The following is a 10,355-nucleotide window of genomic DNA, read 5'->3' on the forward strand; positions in this document are numbered from 1 at the left end:
TATTTAATATATAAAACTGTGTCTATATCTATACATAAAATAAATATATATATTTCTTATATCAAATATATTTATGTATATTTAATATCTCATATATATATTGTATATATCGCTACATAAAATATTTATATTATATATAGTATATATCTCTACATAAAATAAAGATGTATATTTAATATATATTTTTATATAATTAATTTATTAAAATATATGTTGGCTATATCTCTACATAAAATAAAGATCTATATTATATATAGTATATATCTCTACATGAAATAAAGATGTATATTTAATATATGTATTTATATATAATTAATTTATTTAAATATATGTTGTATATATCTATACATAAAACAAAGATCTATATTAATATATGCAATATATTTATACTTATTTAATATATAAAATATATACTTATATGTCTATACATAAAAAGATCTATGTTTAATATATAAATATATTATATATAATTAATAAGCTAAAATATAGATTGCTGTATCTATGCATAAAATAAATATCTATGTTGAATGTATAATATATATGTATTTCATATATGAATTATAGATTTTCTATAACTATACCTAAAATAAAGATCTATTTTAATATACAAAATATTACATATCAAGTAGACCTTTTGTGTATCTGGATATGAAATAAAGATCTATATTTTCTATATCTGTACATCATTTTTTTCAAGCTTGAATTGTGCCAGAGCTCGCAACAATCCAGTTGCTGGCCCTGCCTTGTCATTTAATGTCCCCTAGCAAGGGTTCCCTGTAAGGTGGGCCCTGAGGAGAGATTTAAATGCTGCCCAGCTGATTAGCAGAGTGCCCCTGCGAAGTTTTTGTTGCTACTGATGGAACACACGGGTGGGAAAGGATAGAGGGGACATTGCCCCAGCCCATTCTCTTAGCGGTGAGTTACAAACCGTTCTCCTGGCTAAATACACCCTCTACATTCCATTCTGCCTGTTCCCCTGAAGTCCGCTTCTGCTTTATTTGGACACAGTCAGTTCCTGGTCCCCAGCTGCTTCACCACAGACACAGCTGCCTCTCCGGGCTGGGCCAAAGGGTCGAGCGTGCAGCTGTTCTTGACTGCTCCGCCCTAGAGATGACTGCAATTCTGGGATCCCAGCCCGTATGGTTAAGATTTTGGCCTGAGGGTTACGCTTAACACTCACAGGCAGGACACAGGTAATGAACAACACATCCCAGAGGTGGTGAAGCATTGGAATGGTCTATCCAGGGAAGTGGTGGAGTCTCCATCCCTGGAGGTGTTTAAGTCTCGCCTCGACAAAGCTTAGAGCAGGGGGCTGGACTCGATGGCTTTTTTAGGTCTCTTCCAGCTCTATTGTTCTATGATTCTATGAGGTCACCAAGTCCCTTCCCCTGCCCTCACAGCAGGGCCAAGCGCCATCTGGACCACACCTGGTAGGTGTCTATCTAACCTTCTCCTCAGGGTCTCCGGTGCTGGAGATTCCACAACCTCCCTGGATAATTTATTCCAGTGTTTAGCCCCGCCCCCGGGACAGGATGTTTTTTCTCCTAATGTCCAACCTAAACCTCCCTCACCGCAGTTTGAGCCCATTGCTTCTTGTTCCACGCCATAAGACCCCCCAGCCAAGGTCCCCCCTGCTCTGGGGGGTGGAGGGGGACTTCTGGAGCCCCAGGGGAGCCTGATTCCCTCCAGCCTTGGTGGGCTCATAGTTGGATCCTCACCCCCTGGGGCTGCAGCTGAGGCTGGAAGTCGCCAAGCTCAGTTCCAGCTGCAGACCTCAGGAGTTCCGTGCCCGACTTGTCTCCTTGGGCTGTTTAGCACCTCCGAGGTCTGGGTTTCCAAACTCCTTGGCCCCAGCCCAGCATTGTGGTCCGGCCAGCCCCCATCTCCTCCCCCTGCGTGCACACAGCCCAGAGGAGGATAAATATTCACCGCTGGCTGGCTAGTGGCTGTTCTGAGACCATCCACCCACTCCAGCACTGGCTGATCGTCATACCCCAGGGGCGGCACTGCAGCAGGGAGAGACGCAGGTAAGATTGCCTGGCCCCCACCCCCAACTCCAGCATGGCAGGACTGGGGGTAGAGGGTGAATGATGACTCCAGACAATAGGGGGTCTCCTCTTGTAACTTCCCATTCATAACCCCTTCAGCGGAGCTGGGAATAGAAGCCAGAAGTCCTGGCTCTGAGCCCAGGGTGTTCTAACCACTGGACCCCACAGCCAAGGAGAAAAACAGGAGGCCTGGATCTTCCCCCCACCCCCCAAGATCACACTCGTCTCCCCAGGTTAGGGCAGAACCCAAGAGTCCTGGCTCCCAGCCCCCCCAGTCTAACCCTTGGACCCCACTGCCCTCCCAGAGCCATTGATAGAACCCAGGAGTCCTGGCTCCCAGCCTCCCCAGTCTAACCATTGGACCCCACTGACCTCCCAGAGCCATTGATAGAACCCAGGAGTCCTGGCTCCCAGCCCCTGCCACCCAAACACACTGGACCCCACACCTCTCCCAGAGCCAAGGAAGAGGGGAAATTCAGCTCCCCCTCTACCTGGGAGTGGTTCCCTGTGGCTATGCTGTGGAACGATGCTGGAAACATCCTTGTCAGAGAATCAGAGACTTCTAGGGCTGGGCTCGAAGACCTCCTGAGGTCCCTTCCTGGCCCCTGCTTCAAGAAGGATCAACTCCCACTAAGTCATCCCAGCCAGGACCTTGTCAAGCCGGGACTTAAAAACCTCTAGGGATGGAGATCCCACCACCTCTCTAGGTAACACATTCCAGCGCTTCCCACACCTCCACCACGAAACAGACTTAAAGAGTGCCCTCGGAGTCTAAGAAACTCGTTACATATCAGTTATTACCCTAAACCCTTGTTCTAACCCAGGGGTGGGCAAATTTTTTATGTTGGGCTCCGTTTATCATCCCTGTGTTTAGCAGGGCCCCGTGGACGTCTCTAACATAATCCAAACCAAGAGAAACTTCAGTTATATTCATATGGAGAAGAAAAAAAGTTTCAGCCCATGTAAGAAAATAAGTCTATAGAATGTAAAAACGTTATTAATTGGTATATAAATGTGAATACTTGGAGAGGAAAACAGTAACATGGATGGATGAGCCTGAGACCCAGCAGCCAATCATGCTGTGCCCCCCTTATGAAATTTCCAGGGGGGGTTGCCCCCCACTTTTGCACCCTGTTCTAAACATCTCTTTCACAAGCCAAGTGTAACCACCCACAGGTAGCTTTGAACCTGGGACCTCATGCAGGTGCCTCTATAGTTTGAGCTAAAAGCCACCTGGCTCAGAGCTAAGGCTGCAGGGGAAGCATTAGTTCTCTGTGAAGGTGGACTAGGTACCACTCGGTGGGACTGTGACCCCTACGCAGTAGATATGTGGGTTACGTAAGAAGCTTCCTAGCTTGAGCCAGATCCTGTTCAATCTTGTTCCTAGCAGATAACGGGCAGGAATTCTTTGTGTTCAGTTCCAACATTTCTCCCCGTGAGTGGGAAAGCCCCAGATCCAGAATGGGTTTCAGCATCAGGTGGCCTGGCCACACATCTTTCTAGGACCAACCACAGTTTGGGCTTACTGGACTCACAAGCTGGGGCATCATTTCAGGTTTTGGTAACAGGGGACAGTGGAGCTGACAGGCAGGCAGGGCCCCAGGACAAGATGGGAGAAGTCATGGCTCCCCGCCTCCAGAAGGTTTAAGCCCCTTGTTTCTTGTCCTATCCTCAGAGGCCAAGGAGAACAATTTTTTTCCCTCCTCCTTTTAACCCTCTTTTGGTTACTTTAAACCACTATCATGTTCTCTCAGAGCCTTCACTTTTCTAAACTAAACAAGCCCAGTTCTCTCAGTCTTCCCTCATCGCTCATGTTCTCTAGACCTTTCATCATTCTTATTACTCTTCTCTGGACCTTCTCCAGTTTCTCCCCATCTTTCTTGAAAGGTGGTGCCCAGAACTGGACGCAATACTCCAGCTGAGGCCTAAATAGACTTGTTTCCAGATGAACCTGGGTTCGGCACATTACTGACCAGACTTTTGGACTAGGATCTGCTCCCAGAGCCCGATGGCAGTTTCGTTTGTCTTCTTAGGTGGAAAGAAAAAATGGGTAGAGAGATACCATAGGGTGTTTTACCCCTCACTTTGATAGTTCAGTCTCCCTTCGAAATGCATTTTCCTGAGCATGACCCCTAGATGGAAGTCTGGCTGGCTATCAGCAATAAGGCACGGAGTGTAGGGTGGGCTGTGAAGATGGTTTCATGCCGTTGCTTGCTGAGATACGTTCTGTTTGCTCCTGCCACGTGGAAGCTTGGATGACACTTGGCTGGAAGGGGGTCACCTTGTCTTTTGAGAAATGGGCTTGTCCCCAGACTTGTCTGGGAAACAGTGGCTCTCTCCATAGGTTCGTAAGTGTACCCGGAATGCTGCTATGGGCATTTCATCACGACATGTCTGACCAGTGACTTGTTCATTTTCATATGAAACCAACCTTAAACCCCGCAAACATGAACGCCAGGTAGCCATGTCATCCCTGCATTTGAGCTGGAGGTCCTAAGAAACCTGTAGACGGATAACTTTTCAGCCTCATGAGAACGCTAAGAGTGGCATTAAGCTGGCACACACACACTCCCAGTAGCTAAGGGATCAAATCACCACAAGGCTGCTCCCTGGGTGAGTCTTACAGGGGACTCCATCCTCGGGGTGCCCTGGATCCTTGCAGCTGAAGCCACGTTCACCGTGGCCCTGGTGCAGGGCACCCGGGATGGAACTCCCTGGGGCAGAAGGGATGTATGCATTACAAAGAGCCATTAAGCATTGTCCTGCACTGCTTTCGTTTGCTAAAATGTACCTGTGGATGACAGTGGCAGTGGAGTAGTAAGCTTAATAAAGTACATTATTCCTAATTGGCCCTGTGTTCAAGTGAACCCATAAACCTGTCTGTCCTTGGCCCTGTGAGCTGACCGCAGCCAGCAAGTCCTTTTATTTCAACTTGCTGGGCCTTGATCAACCCTTTCCAACACACACACACCCTCCGGGCCTTTCTAGCTGCTGGAGGACCGGGTGTCTCTGGTTTCGCACTACAGCTGCCAGCAGGGAGGTTTCAAACTCGGTGCTCTTTTCCTCTTGGAAAGGCTGCTTCCTGGACCAGGGCGCAGCCAAGTAGCCAGAGCTCCAGACTGGCCTGGGAAGGCTTTAAGTTATGGTAAGAAGAACCTGCCTACCCAGTCTGGGAGTCTTACCATTTAGGAGGAGCTCTTGGATGGACAGAGGGGTGGATGGACAGACAGACAGGCACATCCACAGACAGACAAACTCTAAAACATATGGCACGTGTGGGGGACTGACATAGCTCGTTACACTGTTCCCTCCAACCTTTCCCTTCCAGCTGCTGCCATGCTGGGATCTCTCCCCTGCCTGTTGCTCCTCTCCCTGCTGGGCTCCAGCTCCGGCACCAAAGAAGACACCGTGGTGCTCACCACCAGCGGCCCCATCCGGGGAAAACACCTCCTGGCCGGCTCCAGCACCGTCATGGCCTTCCTGGGGGTGCCCTACGCCGAGCCCCCCGTGGGAGCCTTGCGTTTCCAGAAGCCAGTTCCCCACCAGGTCTGGAGCCACGTCCTGGAGGCCACCAGCTTCGGCCATGCCTGCCACCAGCCTCTGCTCACCGGCTACCCCGATGCCGAAATGTTCTTTGTCAAAACGCCGCAGTCTGAGAACTGCCTCTTCCTCAACGTCTGGGTGCCCCATCCCCGGCCCCCTGAGCCGGTCCCCGTCCTTGTCTGGATCCACGGTGGGGGGTTTTATATGGGCGCCACCTCTGTGGACCTCCACAGTGGCCGCTTTTTAGCCGCCACTGAAAAGGTGATCGTGGCCTCCATGAACTACCGGCTGGGGGCCCTGGGCTTCCTCTCCCTGCCCCCGGACGCTCCAGGCAACGCTGGCCTGTGGGATCAACAGCTGGCCCTGCGCTGGCTGTGGGACAATGCGGCCGCCTTCGGCGGGGACCCGGCCCGCTTGATGCTCTTCGGCCAGAGCGCCGGGGCCGCCTCGGTCGGCTTCCACCTCCTCTCCCCGAAGAGCCGCCAGCTGATCGCCCGGGCCGTGCTGCAGAGCGGAGCCGCCGTGGCCCCGTGGGCTTGGGTGTCAGCCGCGAAGTCCCAGGAGCGAGGCCGGAGGCTGGCCCAGCTGATGGGCTGCCCTCGAGGCAACAATACCGCCCTGGTGGGCTGCCTGCTGGGCAAGGAACCCGAGGAGTTCCCCAAGGTGGAGTTCTCCGTCTCGCAAGGCCTGGACGCGGCACAGATACCTTTTGTGCCAACGCCAGATGGGGATTTCCTCCCTGACACGCCGCCGAGGCTCCTCCAAGACAGGCAGTCCCAGAGCATACCCCTCCTGATGGGCGTCACCGCCAACGAAGGCTCCTACTTGCTCGGAAGCGCCGTCCCTGGCCTCAACCCGGAGAACGCCAGCTCCATGGGCTGGGATGAGCTGCTGCAGCTGGTGAGGCTGCTGGTGCCCGAGGCCCCAGAAGACGCGGTCCAGGCTGTGGCAGTGCTGTACAGCCAAGAGGGGGTGGCCCAGGGGGAGGGACGGTACCGGTGGGCTATGGAACAGATCCTCGGAGATGTCTTTGTGGTGTGCCCCGTCACCCAGATGGCCACGCGAGAAGCAGCGGCCGGCAGCCCCGTGTACACCTACTACTTCACCCACCGCAGCAGCCTCTTGTCGTCGGCTGCGTGGACCGGGGTGCCCCACAGCTCCGATCTTCTCTTCACCCTGGGGACCCTGGTGTCCGTAGGAGGAGCCAACCGCACCAACACGGCAGCCGAGGAGACGCTGAGCCGCCGGGTGATGGGATACTGGGCGGAGTTCGCCAGGACCGGGTAAGCCAATCTCCCAGAATCCTCTTGTGCCCCTGAGCCGGATCCCAAAGCTGCCAAGAAGACCCAGTTCAAGGCCATGGCCATGGACGGGTCCCTCTGAAAAAGAGATCGCCTGTTTGGTGAAAGTCCTTGATCCGGAACGGCACAGATGTCAGGGAGGTAAAATTTGGACCTCCGTGGTCCTTCTTCCCTCCCCAGGAGATTGGCAATCCGAGGGGCTTCCCAGTTCTCATTCAAGGAAATAAGTTTTTTAGGTGGCAGGTGATAATCGCAAAGCCCTGCCTGGCCTTTCCCAGCCCTTTCATGCTAACCCAAGGGATGTCTCCCCTGCAGAGACTATCTGGATGTGGCCACTGAACCATAGCTACATCCTCCTGTGTAGACATGGCCAACACCCCAAGCCATGGTCACCGCATCCACCGCAGCATCCTTCCACCCTCCATCCTCCAGCTACACTGGGAGAGGGGTCACTACAGCTTACACGGTCAGCTACGGTGGCCCGATTTTCACGCGTAGGCCCAGGCGTAGATCATGGTCATTGTTCCTAGGGGCCGTCTTGCTTTAAACAAGAGTGGTGGGCCCATGGCAGCCTTCATAACCGAGGGCAGCCTGCGGCTTCAATTTCCAGAACTGGAGACAACTACCATCTTTATAAAGGGCCACCTGAGGCACCACCTTTGTGAGGTGGACGGGTGACAGCAGCCATATTTACTGAGGGCAACCATGCCATCTAGTGGGGGGGGGGGGGGAAGGAGACAGTAGCCATCTTAACTGAGGGCAGCCTGTGGCTTCAATTCCCAGAACTGGTGATAGAAGCCATCTTTGAAAAGGGCAACCTGTAGCATCACTTCATGTGAGGAATATAGGAGACAGCCGCCATCTTAACTGAGGGCAGCCTGTGGCTTTCATTTCCAGGAGAGGCCATAGCAGCCATCTTTGTAAAGGGCAACCTGATGCATCCTTACATGTGCTCAGAACGGGAGGCAGCAGCCATCTTGACTGAGGGCAGCCTGTATCTTCACTCTCAGTGGGACCAACAAAGGGCGACAGGTGTTTTGGAAAGGCACTAACTGGGCGATGCTTGACCCCTGGGACCGGGAGGTCAGGCACCAGCGAGAGCATGTGGGAGTACGTGGGCGTGGTGCTAACCAATCCGGGGCCTGCTGACTGTCCCCTCAGGAGCCCCACAGGGACAGGGGACAGCAAAGGGCAGTGGCCCCGCTTCGACGTCGTGGAGCAGAACTTTGTCCGCATTGGCATGGAGCCGCTGGCGGTCCAGGGGCCGTTGCCCGCCCGGCACTGCCGTCTCTTGGAATGGCTGCAAGGACAGCAGCCAAAGTTCACAAGTGAGCATCCGTGGGGTGAGCAGCCCTAGTGGGCAAAGGCCCCTTTGCCCCCGCCACCTCTGACCCACACCATGCCTCAGCCAGATGGGAGCTGGTGCCCCCTCAAGGGCAACCATCCCTTCCCCACCTTCCTCCTCCAAGCTGACCAGTCCCTGCTCTGCACTGGGCCTGGCACTGAGCCAGCACCCCGTGAAAGGGGAAGAGCCTCATTTCCGATTCCGCTCTTCCCCTGGGAACCTGCAGCGCTACTATAACTTTAGCACCCTTGTGGCTGCAGGCAGCTCCGGCCCGGAGAAGGCGCGTGCAGGAACGCAGCAGGGAATATCCCTCCCACCAGGGCCCAAGCTTCAGTGTTTGCACATGTACCACAGTTTGAGCCCCTGGTAAACTGCATCATGTTCTCCCCCCGGGAGAGAACCCTGCCAGCAAAGCCAAGGGAAGCTGGGCCAGCCCCCTCGAGCCACAGCCCTGAGCAAACATCTGCACACCGGAAAAGCACAATGACTATACGAGAGGGAAATAGTTCTTGACCAAGAGGAGAAAACCAACAGGTGGGCACAGAGAAAGGGGGCAGTAAGGCAGGGTTGGAATCACTTTTCCCTGTAAGCTGAGCACATGGGGAGCTGCCCAGAAGAGCTTCAGGTGCCACCAAGCTGGTTAGCAGAGCACCCACAGCCGGCAGAGCAGATTTCTGTTTGTGGCGCTCGTCCGCCCATGCCTCAGTGAACAGACCACAATTTATCCCACACACGTGTGCGTCTACACTACAAAAATAACTTGGAAGGTGCTGACTTGGCAGTTGAGCGTCTACACGCCCCCGACAACGCCGGTCTTTGCCCACGAAAGCGGGTGCTCCAAAGTATCGGTTAGTCTATAAGGTGCCGCAGGATTTCTGGTGGATCCCCTTTATCGAAGTTAAACCTCGAAGAAGGGCCCTGCTCCGTTCCCGGGAATGGAGTAAGGACTTCGAAGTTGGGCTTTTTGTAACATCCGTGGGCGTGGCTACGGGAGGAACTAACTTCGAAGTGAGGGGAAACGTGTGCAGACTCTCTGCTGGCTACATCCCAGGTGACTTTGAAGTTAGTCCCTAGTGTAGCCACACCCATGGATGGAAAAAAATAGCAGGGACCCTGGGCAGGGGTTGAGCCAATTGTTATGTAACGGCAGGTAGATGTGGAGACTCTGAACATCCACGATTTAAACCCAGCTCGGGAACTTCCCCCGCAAAGTCTCCAGGCTCAGCAGCGTTCCCTGCAGGAGGAGCACCGGGGTGGCCACGCAGGACAGCGTCACGAGCCGCCCAGCTGATGAGCAGAGTGCGCCCACAGCCAGCAGCCGGTGCTTCTACTGGTGGTGCGCAGGGGCCCATGCCGCGGTGCAGAGAACATAACTTATTCCACACCTGGATAGAAAAAATTAGAGGGAAGCCAGAAGAGCCCATCCAGGTCCTGCAGCATAAAGGGACGCGAGAGCAGCGGGTCTAGGGACAGCGCCCCCCAATTGGGCCCCCATCCTGCTCGCTGCAGCACAGCGCCCCCTAGTGGAGCCAGCCTGGACTGACAGGGAACAGCGCCCCCTGCTGAGCCCCCTCCCTGATCCCTGCAGCACAGCGCCCCTCAGTGGAGCCAGCCTGGACTGCCAGGGAACAGAGCCCCCTGCTGAGCCCCCACCCCGACCCCTGCAGCACAGCGCCCCCTAGTGGCACCACCCTGGACTGCCAGGGAACAGAGCCCCCTGCTGAGTCCCCACCCAGATCCCTGCAGCACAGCGCCCCCTAGTGGGACCAGCCTGGACTGCCAGGGAACAGCGCCACCTACGGAGCCCCCATCCTGATCCCTGCAGCACAGCGCCCCCTAGTGCCCCACTGGGACCAGCTCTGCCTGCCAAGGGACAACACCCCCTGCTGAGCCCCCACCCCGAGCTCTGCAGCACAGTGCCCCCTAGTGGAGCCAGCCTGGACAGCCAGGGAACAGCGCCCCCTGCTGAGCCCCCACCCCGAGCCCTGCAGCACAGCGCCCCCCAGTGGAGCCAGCCTGGACTGCCAGGGAACAGCGCCACCTACGGAGCCCCCATCCTGATCCCTGCAGCACAGCGCCCCCTAGTGGAGCCAGCCTGGACTGCCAGGGAACAGCGCC

General features: G+C 54.3%; 1 pseudogene; it reads left to right on the forward strand.

Moving 5' to 3' along the window:
• The first annotated feature begins 5,384 nt into the window (after positions 1–5,384).
• LOC142024847 (acetylcholinesterase pseudogene) lies at positions 5,385–6,878 on the forward strand (annotated as a pseudogene).
• Positions 6,879–10,355: the final 3,477 nt, after the last annotated feature.

Source organism: Carettochelys insculpta, chromosome 22, assembly GCF_033958435.1.
Source record: "Carettochelys insculpta isolate YL-2023 chromosome 22, ASM3395843v1, whole genome shotgun sequence".
Lineage (NCBI taxonomy): Eukaryota > Metazoa > Chordata > Testudines > Carettochelyidae > Carettochelys > Carettochelys insculpta.